We start from the raw sequence: 15,502 nt of genomic DNA, 5'->3' as shown, positions 1-15,502 counted from the left end.
CAAAACCTTGGGTTTTGCAGAATGCAGCATGTCACTTCTTGCAACGTTTTTTCAGCATTTTTCACACATTAAAAACAATGGGTGGTGCGAAAAACGCTGGAAAAAAAATGCAGGTATCAGGTTTTGCTGCGTTTTTAGTGAAAAAAAAGAGCATGCACAGCAGTATGTGAAACTCATTTATTTTTGTGATTTTCCCAAGTTTACCATGTTGTCTTGGTGACCTGAGATGGCAGTTAGGATTAATACAGTTTAATTAAATTAGTGATGTGTACAAATTAACATTGGCTGACCAAGGTGTGAGACTGAACAATGCCTGAGCAACTCAATGGCAGACCAGAGTGTGAAACTAAACAGTGTCCTGCAAATCCTGAAAAATGCATCAAAACCTGTGTTTTTGACGCTGCTTCTTTTCTGTCAAGAGAACAGGTTTTCCTGCAGAAAAAAAATACAGCAAAAATGCAACATGTGAACATAGCCTAACTGTCCTACATTAAAGCTCCACTCCAGCATTTTTTTTTTCAGCGCTGGAGTGGTGCTAATAATCTAAGTTCACTGACCCTAGTATTATACTTACCAGTCACTATCTGTCTATGGGAGCATTGTTCTGGCTCTCATAGACTAACATTGAGTTGTGACTTGCGGATCGCCCAGCAAACACTGGAGCGATCCGACAGGTCATAAACTGCTGGAGACCAACATGAGTGGCGCTGGGAAGAGCTGAAGCCGGCGGCTGGTAAGTATGAGACTGGGGCAAGGAACTTCATTTAATAACACTACTCTAGCGCTGTAATAAAAAAAAAGCTGCAGTGCTTTAACAAAAGTATAAAAATTTCAATACCTGCAGTGGTAAAAAGAGTATTTTCTATGCAAACTACAGAGCGGTGTGTGGGGGAAGCGAGAGATATTTGGAATGAGAGCAATCAGACCTAAGTGAAACTTTGAGGCCATTAAATCCATAACTTTGGGAATGAACAAAATTTTTAGTTTTTGCCAAAACTAAATGAAAATTTGATTATTTTTAAGGTCAGATACGTGTTAATCTTTAATACACAAATGTTTCAGCACACTGTAGATTTTAATTGCTTATCACAAATACACAACATATGAATCTGAAACCCCCACTAACAGGACCTCAATGAGAAATCAGCAGAAGAGTTGTCCCCCCAACAATATCGCTCACCAAGCTGGACGCTCCTGGCATGGCGGGTCGGGAAAGCCAGCTGGAGGCCGAACCATCGGCTGAATCATTGCTCGGACGACAGCCATCTATTGTGTATGGTGGGCTTTAGACTTTGATATGTCAAGAACTTAAATTCACTATTACGTATGATCAGAGTGATCTTTTTGGACATGTTGATATTGAATAATACTGAAGGTTCACAATCCAACTTTTGCAGAAATATTGCAATTCTTTAAAATAGGAAACTGTAAATGGTTAATAGCTGCTGCTGCAAAAACGGATTGTATACGGATGACAAGTGAGAAAAAAATGTTCCCACTTTTCTGGATGAAACTCATGTAATCCCTAAGGATTAGAATCTTTCCTTCTCTCAGCTCAAATACCAAACAATTGATCAGGTGCAATCCCCGACATGGGAAAGTTATAGAAAAAAGTTTTTGATTCTTCACAGAGAAGCCTTTTGGATCCGCATGTTAAAAACAATGGTTCCAAAGGGATAAGACTGAGAGCATGAGATTAATCATTTATTATTGTCATTGTATAGTCTAGCACAATTTCCCATTTTGCTTTCTAGACGTTGTAGACCAGCTAAACCTAGAAGAGGAGATTTCAGTGGAAGGCTAAGTAATAATATTATGCTTTATGTATAAATTTACTTATTTGCTGCATTTTTACTGAAACCTGTTGTATAAGCTGCTTAGCAATGATTTCAGTGATGTGTCACTCATTAGGCTTTGTGCTATTGTTTCAATACAATCAGTGTTTTATCAGCAGGAGATTATCACTGCCAGACTAGCTCCCATGTGCATTCTCGTCCAGCTCCGCCTCCACCATTGATTAGCAGCTTACTGTCAATATACAATGTACATAGAAAGCTGTGGTGTGGGCGAGGACAGCTTTCTCAGCTCTGCTACATCTAAAGACTCTGATTGTGTCACAACTGCTGCACCCAGAAATGTACGTGATACATCGTTGGAATCAGGGTCTCTTTCCCTATACTATACTGCTCTCAGGTGAGATAGCAAAAACCTGATGACAGATTCCCTTTAAGACAACGGTCACATGTTCATCTGCATTTTACATCAGTATGTATAAACCAAAACCAGGAGTGGAACAATCAGAGGAAAAGTATAATAGAAAAAAGTCACCACTTCTGTACAGTCATGGCCAAAAGTTTTGAGAATGACACCAAAATTATATTTTCACATGATGTGCTGGCCTCTGGTTTTTATTAGTGTTTGTCTGATGTTTATATTACATACAGAAATATAATTGCAATCATATTGCAGTTGACAGTTAGAATGAGTTAATGCATTGACAGTTAGAATGAGTTAATGCAGCAAGTCAATATTTGCAGTGTTGCCCCTTCTTCTTCAAGACCTCTGTAATTCTCCCTGACATGCTCTCAATCAACTTTTGGACCACATCCTGACTGATAGCAGTCCATTCTTGCATAATCAATGCTTGCATTTTGCCAGAATTTGTTGGTTTTTGTTTGTCCACCCGTCTCTTGATGATTGACCACAAGTTCTCAATGGGATTTAGATCTGGGGAGTTTCCAGGCCATGGACCCAAAATCTCTATGTTTTGTTCCATGAGCCATTTAGTTATCACCTTTGCTTTATGGCAAGGTGCTCCATCATGCTGGAAAAGGCATTGTTGGGCGCCAAACTGCTCTTGGACGGTTGGGAGAAGTTGCTCTTGGAGGACATTCTGGTACCATTCTTTATTCATGGCTGTGTTTTTAGGCAAGACTGTGAGTGAGCCGATTCCCTTGGCTGAGAAGCAACCCCACACATGAATGGTTTCAGGATGCTTTACAGTTGGCATGAGACAAGATTGGTGGTAGCGCTCACCTCTTCTTCTCCGAATAAGCTGTTTTCCAGATGTCCCAAACAATCGAAAAGGGGATTCATCAGAGAAAATGACTTTGCCCCAGTCCTCAGCAGTCCACTCCCTGTACCTTTTGCAGAATATCAGTTGGTCCCTGATGTTTTTTCTGGAGAGAAGTGGCTTCTTTGCTGCCCTCCTTGAAACCAGCCCTTGCTCAAAGAGTCTCTGCCTCACAGTGCGTGCAGAAGCACTCACACCAGCCTGCTGCCATTCCTGAGCAAGCTCGGCACTGCTGGTAGTCCGATCCCGCAGCTGAAACAGTTTTAAGATACGGTCCTGGCCCTTGCTGGTCTTTCTTTGGCGCCCTGGAGCCTTTTTGACAACAATGGAAGTTCTCTCCTTGAAGTTCTTGATGATGCGATAGATTGTTGACTGAGGTGCAATCTTTGTAGCTGCGATACTCTTCCCTGTTAGGCCATTTTTGTGCAGTGCAATGATGGCTGCACGTGTTTCTTTAGAGATAACCATGGTTAACTGAAAAGAAACAATGATACCAAGAACCAGCCTCCTTTTAAAGTGTCCAGTGATGTCATTCTTACTTAATCATGACTGATTCATCGCCAGCCCTGTCCTCATCAACACCCACACCTGTGTTAATGGATCAATCACTAAAATGATGTTAGCTGCTCCTTTTAAGGCAGGACTGCAATGATGTTGAAATGTGTTTTGGGGGTTAAAGTTCATTTTCTGGGCAAATATTGACTTTGCAAGTACAGTAATTGCTGTTAAGCTGATCACTCTTTGACATTCAGGAGTATATGCAAATTGCCATTACAAAAAATGAAGCAGTAAACTTTGGAAAAATTACTATTTGTCTCATTCTCAATACTTTTGGCCATGACTGTATTTATCCCCCACTCCTGGTTTTGGCTTACAAATACTGATGTAAAATACTGACCAAATACTGAACGTGTGAATGTGGCCTAGGTCAGATGAATAATCTCTGTATTTCAGTTTATCTTTTATATATGTTGTGATGATGATTATGATGTCATCCTGCTGCGGCTAGACTTAAAGCGTAACCGCAGTTTTAATTTTTAGTTCATAAATCATTTGTACAGGTGAAAATAAGCAACTATGTAATATATCTTATCTTAGAAATCAGCTTCTTTCTCCTCCTGGACTGATCATTCATTCTCAATTCATGGATAAAATCTGTAAAATTTGTTTTTAGTGAAAATCAGATTTCCCCATTAAGAGATGACAGTTGGTGCTTATAAAATTCTATGGTGACGGGAGAGATAGGATCTAGAGGCAGACACAGACATTCTACTGCAAGCTCTCCTGAAATGAAAATTACAGCTCTCCATAGAACTTTATGAGCACTAACTGTCATCTCCTATTTCAATGGCATACATTCCCCGGGCTAAAGCTTTCAAATGCAAAGTGTAACTCTCTGTCTCTGCCTCCAGCTTCTCACTTCCCTCTCACCTTTCTATTGAACCTTACAAGCACCAACTGTCATCTCCTATGTCAGGAATGTGAAAATCAGTCTTCACTCTATGCAGATTTTACCCAGAACTGAGAGTAAAGATCAGTACAGATTTCTCTGATAACATATATTACAAAGCTGCTTATTTTCACATGCATTATTGTTTTATGAAATAAAAAATGAATTGATGGTTACTCTTAAATTAATTTTAGTTCCCAGAAAATGACTTCAAGTGTTATGTTTAACATTTTAAATAGCTGATGAGAGACTTGGCAGAGGCCAAAATGTGTCCTATTACTATTACTGTAAGGAGATGGAAAGCTGAAATGAAAGGACACAGCACTGAAGGAATGTGAGTGGCGGGAAATCTTCATCTTCATTATTTGACTCCCTCCTCGTGCAGCACTGATGATCAGTCATTCCTACACATGTAGTGATTAGTAAGAGAAAACCCCGCTCCATTTTCAAGGGTTGCACACATTTTAAAAGAATGGTCAGAGACTTTTTTCAGACTGCTTATAAAGGCTGTGTCAGGTACCGCAGCTCATTGCAATTTACCGTACTGGAAAACAGGGCACAGGCTATGTACGAGAATGCTTACTAAACACAATAGGATGTTACAATGAAATCTGTACCACACTGCTGATATATAATGCAGGAACCTGTCAGCAAAAGCAAACAGTGTTTACCTGCAGCCGTAGTGGTAATGTGCAGATGAATATCATTATACTATATTATCATTATAAACATGTGCGATAGTCTAATTGGAAGTGCAGCTGCAGGGAGAAAATGGCGATATATTCTCCCTGCAGCTGCTCGCTTCCAGTCGTCGGAATAGTGCCAAGCCAGTGACTAGTCAGCTCTGTCTACACAAGGACCGCGCTATAATCAGTCTGCTCTGTACACACGCAGAGCAGGATGTCAGTCATTACTGAGCTATTATTTGTCTACCAAAAGCCAGAACTTTTTTATTTTTCCGCCTTTTTTTTGCAAGACAGGTTGTAGTTTTGAATGGCACTATTCACATTATCATATAATGTACAGGAACATGGGAAGAAAACTCAAGAAAAGTGAAATAGTAAGAAAAAAACAACCCTCAATTCCACCATTTTTTTTTCTTTTTACGGTGTTCATTGTGCAATAAAAATGAGCTGGCCACATGATTTCCCAGAGACTGTGCCGCCCAGCAGAATATCTTAGCGTTATATAAGCATGCATAATAAGTATTATAATACAACAGCAAATTTCTTCTGTTCTGCTGTAACTACAAGGCCTCATTCGCCTTTATTCTAGGACTCTTTGCACATCTCTTCTTTTTTTGTGGACTAATGGTCCAGGAACAAAGCCATAACATTTTTATTTTTTTGGCAGCAGAGCTTTTTTAACAAATGTTATGAAACTCATTGGCATCTTTCTGGAGGGAGGATGAACAAATCTTAACTTTGGTACACATGTCACAAATGTGGCAATACAAAATATGGGTGAAGTTGTTTTTTCCTTTTCATTCTAACACAGTTTATGTCATCATTATTTATTTATTCATTTCGCCCAATATGGAAACCTAATAGGATACGTCGTAGGCATGGTATAATAGACGAATGGCAGAGGCGAGAACTTTGTTAGATCCCTGGCCACCAATGCAACTCTTTTTCCGCTGTTTACTTGCTTGGCAGAGAACGAAATTCGCTCTGATTCCGGCTGATGCATGAGGGTGTTTTCTTACAGCCAAAGTCGCTGACAAAAAAAAAAAAAGTATGTTGATCATTAAAGATGAGCAAATCGCTTCGCGCAACCCCAATCCGTGGTCCAGGTCAGGTGGTGCAAATGTTCTGCCTCCGGGTTCCTTAACATGACGTTTGATTCCCCGCCCTGGTGTGCCATGATCTGTGCGGTACACAAGTGACATCTCGCCAGCGTGGATAATCATAAGCCGAGTCTGGGATTCCAGAAGGTAAAGAAATTCACGCAGCTCCTGTCCACGGCCAGAAAACTCTGACCTAGACCATGGTCCAGGCTGAGATCCACTCATCTCAATTGATTATTTCGTTACAATGGCACCTATCAAGTGAAAGGGTATAATCATTTGTGGAGCTACATGGATTAGAGCATCTCCAAAACAGTAGGTCTTGTGGATTGTTGATCTTCAAATTCAGTAGTGAATAGTCGCCAAAAGTGGTCCAAAGAGAAACAACTGTTGAACCTTGGCACCAGTGTCTTCAGTGCTTAAGGCTCAATGATACTTGTGGGGATAGTAACACAAAAGAGCAACTGTCGCCCAAATTGCTGAAAGAAAGAAATGACGACTATGATAAAAATGCAAAGGGATACTAAGGAATCAATCTGGAATTCGTCCATGGGTATAACACATCTGGATTGGTGAGCAAGAGGCTGAGAGCGCATGCAACAAATCCAAATATGCAGATTTTTTGCAACATGTGAGTCAACTTGGCCATATTAATGCAAAGCAACACTAAGAAAAGTACAAAAGCTAAAAAGATGGCTAAACGTCACATAATGAAAAGCATTCTCAGACCTTCCTATGATAAAAACATCATGAGACCAGAAGCACGCTTAGGCTCTGTTACGCTTAGGCTCTGCTATGCTTAGGCTCTGCTACGCTTAGGCCCTGTTACGCTTAGGCCCTGTTACGCTTAGGCTCTATTACGCTTAGGCCCTGTTACGCTTAGGCTCTGTTACGCTTAGGCCCTGTTACGCTTAGGCTCTATTACGCTTAGGCCCTGTTACGCTTAGGCTCTGTTACGCTTAGGCTCTGCTACGCTTAGGCTCTATTACGCTTAGGCTCTGCTACGCTTAGGCCCTGTTACGCTTAGGCTCTATTACGCTTAGGCTCTGCTACGCTTAGGCCCTGTTACGCTTAGGCCCTGTTACGCTTAGGCTCTATTACGCTTAGGCCCTGTTACGCTTAGGCTCTGTTACGCTTAGGCCCTGTTACGCTTAGGCTCTATTACGCTTAGGCCCTGTTACGCTTAGGCTCTGTTACGCTTAGGCTCTGTTACGCTTAGGCTCTATTACGCTTAGGCTCTGCTACGCTTAGGCCCTGTTACGCTTAGGCTCTATTACGCTTAGGCTCTGCTACGCTTAGGCCCTGTTACGCTTAGGCTCTATTACGCTTAGGCTCTGCTACGCTTAGGCCCTGTTACGCTTAGGCTCTATTACGCTTAGGCTCTGCTACGCTTAGGCTCTGCTACGCTTAGGCTCTGCTACGCTTAGGCTCTGTTACGCTTAGGCCCTGTTACGCTTAGGCTCTATTACGCTTAGGCCCTGTTACGCTTAGGCTCTATTATGCTTAGGCTCTGCTACGCTTAGGCTCTGTTACGCTTAGGCCCTGTTACGCTTAGGCCCTGTTACGCTTAGGCTCTATTACGCTTAGGCTCTGCTACGCTTAGGCTCTGTTACGCTTGGGCCCTGTTACGCTTAGGCCCTGTTACGCTTAGGCTCTATTACGCTTAGGCCCTGTTACGCTTAGGCTCTGTTACGCTTAGGCTCTGCTATGCTTAGGCTCTGCTACGCTTAGGCCCTGTTACGCTTAGGCCCTGTTACGCTTAGGCTCTATTACGCTTAGGCCCTGTTACGCTTAGGCTCTGTTACGCTTAGGCCCTGTTACGCTTAGGCTCTATTACGCTTAGGCCCTGTTACGCTTAGGCTCTGTTACGCTTAGGCTCTGCTACGCTTAGGCTCTGCTACGCTTAGGCCCTGTTACGCTTAGGCTCTATTACGCTTAGGCTCTGCTACACTTAGGCCCTGTTACGCTTAGGCTCTATTACGCTTAGGCTCTGCTACGCTTAGGCCCTGTTACGCTTAGGCTCTATTACGCTTAGGCTCTGCTACGCTTAGGCTCTGCTACGCTTAGGCTCTGTTACGCTTAGGCCCTGTTACGCTTAGGCTCTATTACGCTTAGGCCCTGTTACGCTTAGGCTCTATTACGCTTAGGCTCTGCTACGCTTAGGCTCTGTTACGCTTAGGCCCTGTTACGCTTAGGCCCTGTTACGCTTAGGCTCTATTACGCTTAGGCTCTGCTACGCTTAGGCTCTGTTACGCTTAGGCCCTGTTACGCTTAGGCCCTGTTACGCTTAGGCTCTGCTACGCTTAGGCCCTGTTACGCTTAGGCTCTGTTACGCTTAGGCTCTGCTACGCTTAGGCCCTGTTACGCTTAGGCTCTGTTACGCTTAGGCTCTGTTACGCTTAGGCTCTGCTACGCTTAGGCTCTGCTACGCTTAGGCTCTGTTACGCTTAGGCCCTGTTACGCTTAGGCTCTATTACGCTTAGGCTCTGCTACGCTTAGGCCCTGTTACGCTTAGGCTCTGTTACGCTTAGGCTCTGCTACGCTTAGGCTCTGTTACGCTTAGGCTCTGTTACGCTTAGGCTCTGCTACGCTTAGGCTCTGCTACGCTTAGGCTCTGTTACGCTTAGGCCCTGTTACGCTTAGGCTCTATTACGCTTAGGCTCTGCTACGCTTAGGCCCTGTTACGCTTAGGCTCTGTTACGCTTAGGCTCTGCTACGCTTAGGCTCTGTTACGCTTAGGCTCTGTTACGCTTAGGCTCTGCTACGCTTAGGCCCTGTTACGCTTAGGCTCTATTACGCTTAGGCTCTGCTACGCTTAGGCTCTGTTACGCTTAGGCTCTGCTACGCTTAGGCTCTGCTATGCTTAGGCCCTGTTACGCTTAGGCCCTGTTACGCTTAGGCTCTATTACGCTTAGGCCCTGTTACGCTTAGGCTCTGTTACGCTTAGGCTCTGCTACGCTTAGGCTCTGCTACGCTTAGGCCCTGTTACGCTTAGGCTCTATTACGCTTAGGCTCTGCTACGCTTAGGCCCTGTTACGCTTAGGCTCTATTACGCTTAGGCTCTGCTACGCTTAGGCCCTGTTACGCTTAGGCTCTATTACGCTTAGGCTCTGCTACGCTTAGGCTCTGCTACGCTTAGGCTCTGTTACGCTTAGGCCCTGTTACGCTTAGGCTCTATTACGCTTAGGCCCTGTTACGCTTAGGCTCTATTACGCTTAGGCTCTGCTACGCTTAGGCTCTGTTACGCTTAGGCCCTGTTACGCTTAGGCCCTGTTACGCTTAGGCTCTATTACGCTTAGGCTCTGCTACGCTTAGGCTCTGTTACGCTTAGGCCCTGTTACGCTTAGGCCCTGTTACGCTTAGGCTCTGCTACGCTTAGGCCCTGTTACGCTTAGGCTCTGTTACGCTTAGGCTCTGCTACGCTTAGGCCCTGTTACGCTTAGGCTCTGTTACGCTTAGGCTCTGTTACGCTTAGGCTCTGCTACGCTTAGGCTCTGCTACGCTTAGGCTCTGTTACGCTTAGGCCCTGTTACGCTTAGGCTCTATTACGCTTAGGCTCTGCTACGCTTAGGCCCTGTTACGCTTAGGCTCTGTTACGCTTAGGCTCTGCTACGCTTAGGCTCTGCTACGCTTAGGCTCTGTTACGCTTAGGCCCTGTTACGCTTAGGCTCTATTACGCTTAGGCTCTGCTACGCTTAGGCCCTGTTACGCTTAGGCTCTGTTACGCTTAGGCTCTGCTACGCTTAGGCTCTGTTACGCTTAGGCTCTGGTACGCTTAGGCTCTGCTACGCTTAGGCTCTGCTACGCTTAGGCCCTGTTACGCTTAGGCTCTATTACGCTTAGGCTCTGCTACGCTTAGGCCCTGTTACGTTTAGGCTCTGTTACGCTTAGGCTCTGATACGCTTAGGCTCTGCTACGCTTAGGCCCTGTTACGCTTAGGCTCTATTACGCTTAGGCTCTGCTACGCTTAGGCCCTGTTACGCTTAGGCTCTGTTACGCTTAGGCTCTGATACGCTTAGGCTCTGCTACGCTTAGGCCCTGTTACGCTTAGGCTCTATTCACACCTGCATTTTCACTTCCAGTTCTTTCTTCTGTTTTAAGAATAGAAAAATGAAGTCAATGTACGCAATGGGTCTGTGATAACCGTATGCCACACTTCTCATTCTTTTCAATGCACTAACACAAAACAGAAACAAGTGATTCCCTTATTATAGTCAATGGGGTCCTTTTATTGAATAGGAGGCGGATGTGCAGTACACCGTGGCGGCCACTACCACAGTACGGCGGAGCCCCGCAAGTGAACACTTCCGGCCGGCCGCTGCTGGCACCGATAGCAGCTGATCGGCAGGGGTGCCGGGTGCGGGACACCGGAAGATCATACATTGATGCCCTATTCTGTGGATAGGGCATCAATGTAAAAGTAGTGGACAACTTCTTTAAGGAGAACATGTCAGGTGATTCATGCTGTCCACACTGCGGGCAGCATGAACACAGGATTGACACCAGGTAAATACTTCTCAGAAAGGCTCCAGGGTGTGAATACAGCTTTACCAGTACAAGATTTACTGTTATTATGCTATGTCACAGGTCTGAGTGTATGTTTCCAATAGCATGCAATATGCATGTACCGTATGTAACTTCTTTATATCGTAGTACATATTATGTACACGGTGTCATCCAATAAGAACTCAAGTTTATACAGCTTGGCATTGGAAAATCTGGATAAAAGTGATGATATGGTGAAAATATTCACTTGCCTAATATGGATACCTAAGGCCTTGCAATGCCTGCACATAAGGAAAGAGACATAGCGAATCACAAAAACTACACTACATTTCTCATTGGAGGTATTTGATATTAGTATTACACTTACTACATATTGGGATAGGATCTTGGAGATGGGAATACCCCTTTAATGCTGGCATGTATGTACCTGGACTAGTCCAAGATCGCTGTCACTCATTCCAGTAGCATCCTGGCATCATGCCCACAGAAACATGACTGATGTCTCAGCTTGTATAGAGAGGAGAAGAGGTGCTTCTCCCTGCACATGCTGGGATGTCAATCACGCCTCTGTGTGCATGATATGAGAGGGGCATTAAACGTCTCTTGGAGGCATCCTACAGCAGCGCTTAGTGATCATACAGGCTGATGAAGCGCTCCGGACACCTTCTAGAGGCAAATCTTGCTTTCAAGTTCCCCTCAAGCATACTTCCACACAGCTCAGGTGCGCAGCAGAATTTCTGTCTGGAAAATCATAAATGCATTACAGTACCATTATTATGAATGAGATTTCATCGCCCTGTAGAAATTTGGCAGCAGAAATTGACGAACATGGCATAGCTGACATTACCGATAGGTAAGAGGCCACACTCCTCTTCCGTCCAGCGACCATACACCATTGTCATGGCTGATGGAATTGGCGACAACGCTAGACAGGGAGTCTACTTTTTTTATGACAATCATTATGCGGGTTATATAATATGGTTTTATAGCTTTGGTTAATACAATTCCATCTCTTTTTTTTGCTTGATTATACTGATTTTAACATACTGAACTGACTGTGACCGCGCTGTTGGTGGAGTATTTCAGAATTGGAGGCCCCACTATGAATTTCGCCTAAGGCCACAATTGGTATAACATCGGCCCTGAGCACAATAGTAGGTAGAGTCATAGACAGTCACGCTCCTCAACACTGAAACTGCAACACCAAAAAGGAAAAGTAGTGAAATTGTGGAAATCACCGGATTGAGAGACATGTAAATGATATGTAAATGCTGAAAAACTGGAAACAAAGTTTTGAAAACACCTCCATTTATACAGTATTGAGTATGAGCGCCATGTGCAGAAATACACACACTATCAGTGAGGTTACTAATGGTTGGGTAATGTTCTGCCACACTGAATGCAATTTGTTTTCTCTATCTTTAATCATTTTGAAATTGCCGGTTAAACTTCCCTCCCCTTCCCAATTGGTTTAAGTGTTCCTGTGGTGTTCCCTGTGTAATTAGCATCCATTTTGGGCCTTTAACAACCCATCTGTAGTCATGTTTTGCACATTTGTTTTTTTTTTCACTTTATTAAGATGCCGGTACGGCGTTGAAACACGTTGTGAATAAAAAAAATTATTCTCATCATCATTTCTGAAAAACTGATTTACTCAAGCAGCTCAGCCCACCTACGTGTTCATCCCAATGGATCCACTGAATGCACTTGGGCACACAAATCATCAAGATCCACTGCTGGCACATACTCTTTGCAGTTGCCAACCAGTGACATCCCAAATGTGCTCAATGGGAGACAAGATGTTTTGAAAATATTGTTTCCATTTTTCCATCATTAACATGTCTATTGATCCCGTTATTTCTATAGTTCCAGGACTTAGGTCCAATAGATACTGCTTGGCAATCTATGGATCTCCCAAACAAATGAATGGAGACACTCATGAGCAGCTACTTCTACATCCCTGACAGCAAGCACCAGGACCCCATTTACAAGACAGATGATTGTTCCATTGCTATACCATAAATGTCCCAGATTGGACAACCCTTTTAAACGTCCTGCTCTTTCCATACTTAGAAGTCCAACAGGCAGTCCGTTAATATTCTATATGGTGCCTTGTTCGTTGCTATGTTAAGACCTGTTATTCAGAATTTTTTCTTTAAAGAGTTATTCACAAACAAGCAAGTTATTCCCTATCCACAGGATTAGGGATCACAGGATCAGGGCTCCTCAGCCCCTTCCTCAGTAGAACGGAAGTGTAACTGCTTGGCCTTTGTTCTTTCATTGTTAATGGGACTGCTAGAAATAGGCGAGCGCAGCACTCAGCTTTCTCCGGCAGTCCCATAGACAATGAATGGAGAGGAGGTTGAGAATGAGCACTTCTGCTGGATTCAAAAAGGGACTGCAGAGCCAAGTTCTCGGGATCACTGGTGGTACAAACCGTCAGACCCCTAGTGATCAGCAGATTATCCCTTACCCTTTGGATAGGGAATTGCTTGCTTTTTATGGAACAACCGTAAGAGTAATGCAAATTTACACTGTGAACATAACACGTTGGTGTGGGCTAAAAGTTGATTCTGACCACACAAGCACACTCTGACAAACGTATTGACTCACTCGACATGCACACAAAAAATTCAAGGTACATATTTACACATTATGACACATTTATAGGTACATCAATGCACACATCAGCACACTGCTACAAATACACACTGAGACACACTGATATACAGTATATTTGTCAATGCCAACTAGACTCTCAAAGGACATTCAGAGATGCAGATGACAATCTATTCAGCAGGTTACTGCAAGTATGCGAGAAGCACACATGTGGCCATATGACTGGCCACTAATGCTGCGAATACAAGGAAATCATGACAGTGTGTGCATTGCACACCATCACGATTCTGCAGTCTGCAGCCACATGGACATCAAACTGACAGGCAGAATGAAGGTAACATGTCATTTCTACCACATAGTGAATGCTGTAAAAATTAAACATGAACAATGGCAGAAGTGCATTTATTCTCCATTTCACCCCAGAGATTTTCACTTTAACTATAGGGACAGCCGACAGGTTAATGGGTAATGCAAAAAAAGGCTGGGATCTGATTCCAAGGAAACCTGTATTGAGAGTATCTTTTTTTCCGATACAAGCACCACAAACTGTCAGATCATATATGATCCGAATATTGTTTTCTTAGACCATTGATAGCTTTTCTTAGATTATTTAATGCGATCAAAATGAAATATAACAGACTTTAAACTAAATTATTTCTGCACAAAACTTTTCTGAGGCCGTATCATTTCCTTTTACATTCCAGAAGCATAGTCATTACATGACTATGCTCAACCGAAAACATACGTGTTTCCCCTGAAAATAAGACCTACTCTGAAAATAAGTCCTGCCATGATTTTACAGGATTCTTGGAGTATGCTTGAAATATAAGCCCTACTCCGAAAATAAGCTCTAGTTATTGTCAGGACCGGAATTTGGAGGAGGTGCACTGGTCAACTGCCCAGGGCCCCACTCTCTTAGGTGACCCCAGCATTTCTATTCTGAGGTTAAAACTGCTTAGGGATCTTAGGTGACATCACAGTCATGTGACCATGATGTCACCATAGGTCCTTTAACTGCAGGAGTCTTGAGGAACCGAAGAGGAGACAGGCTGGTATGTAGCGTATGTGGAATGTGTGTACATTTACATGTGATTGTGCAGTGTGTGTGTGTACATACATGTGTATACAGTACAGACCAAAAGTTTGGACACACCTTCTCATTTAAAGATTTTTCTGTATTTTCATGACTATGAAAATTGTACATTCACACTGAAAGCATCAAAACTATGAATTAACACATGTGGAATTATATACTTAACAAAAAAGTGTGAAACAACTAAAAATATGTCTTATATTCTAGGTTCTTCAAAGTAGCCACCTTTTGCTTTGATGACTGCTTTGCACACTCTTGGCATTCTCTTGATGATCTTCAAGAGGTAGTCACCGGAAATGGCTTTCACTTCACAGGTGTGCCCTGTCAGGTTTAATAAGTGGGATTTCTTGCCTTATAAATCAAGTTGGGACCATCAGTATTGTTGTGCAGAAGTCTGGTGGATACACAGCTGATAGTTCTACTGAATAGACTGTTAGAATTTGTATTATGGCAAGAAAAAAGCAGCTAAGTAAAGAAAAATGAGTGGCCATCATTACTTTAAGAAATGAAGGTCAGTCAGTGCGAAAAAATTGGGAAAACTTTGAAAGTGTCCACAAGAGCAGCTGCAAAAACCATCAAGCGCTACAAAGAAACTGGCTCACATGAGGACCGCCCCAGGAAAGGAAGACCAAGAGTCACCTCTGCTTCTGAGGATAAGTTTATCCGAGTCACCAGCCTCAGAAATCGCAGGTTAACAGCAGCTGAGATTAGAGACCAGGTCAATGCCACACAGAGTTCTAGCAGCAGACACATCTCTACAACAACTGATAAGAGGAGACTTTGTGCAGCAGGCCTTCATGGTAAAATAGCTGCTAGGAAACCACTGCTAAGGACAGGCAACAAGCAGAAGAGACTTGTTTGGGCTAAAGAACTCAAGGAATGGACACTAGACCAGTGGAAATCTGTGCTTTGGTCTGATGAGTCCAAATTTGAGATCTTTGGTTCCAACCACCGTGTCTTTGTGCGACGCAGAAA

At 43.3% G+C, this 15,502-nt stretch overlaps 1 protein-coding gene across 3 annotated transcripts in view; it reads right to left on the bottom strand.

Moving 5' to 3' along the window:
- Positions 1–15,502, bottom strand: part of NAV1 (neuron navigator 1) — a 194,221-nt gene that overhangs the window by 110,986 nt on the left and 67,733 nt on the right. The gene's annotated exons all lie outside the window — the stretch shown is intronic.

This window comes from Phyllobates terribilis, unplaced genomic scaffold (genome assembly GCF_046119375.1).
Source record: "Phyllobates terribilis strain yellow unplaced genomic scaffold, ASM4611937v1 Scaffold_2__4_contigs__length_985480577, whole genome shotgun sequence".
NCBI lineage: Eukaryota > Metazoa > Chordata > Amphibia > Anura > Dendrobatidae > Phyllobates > Phyllobates terribilis.
Note: the sequence above shows the minus strand (reverse complement) of the source record. Positions and strands in the feature narration are given on the sequence as shown.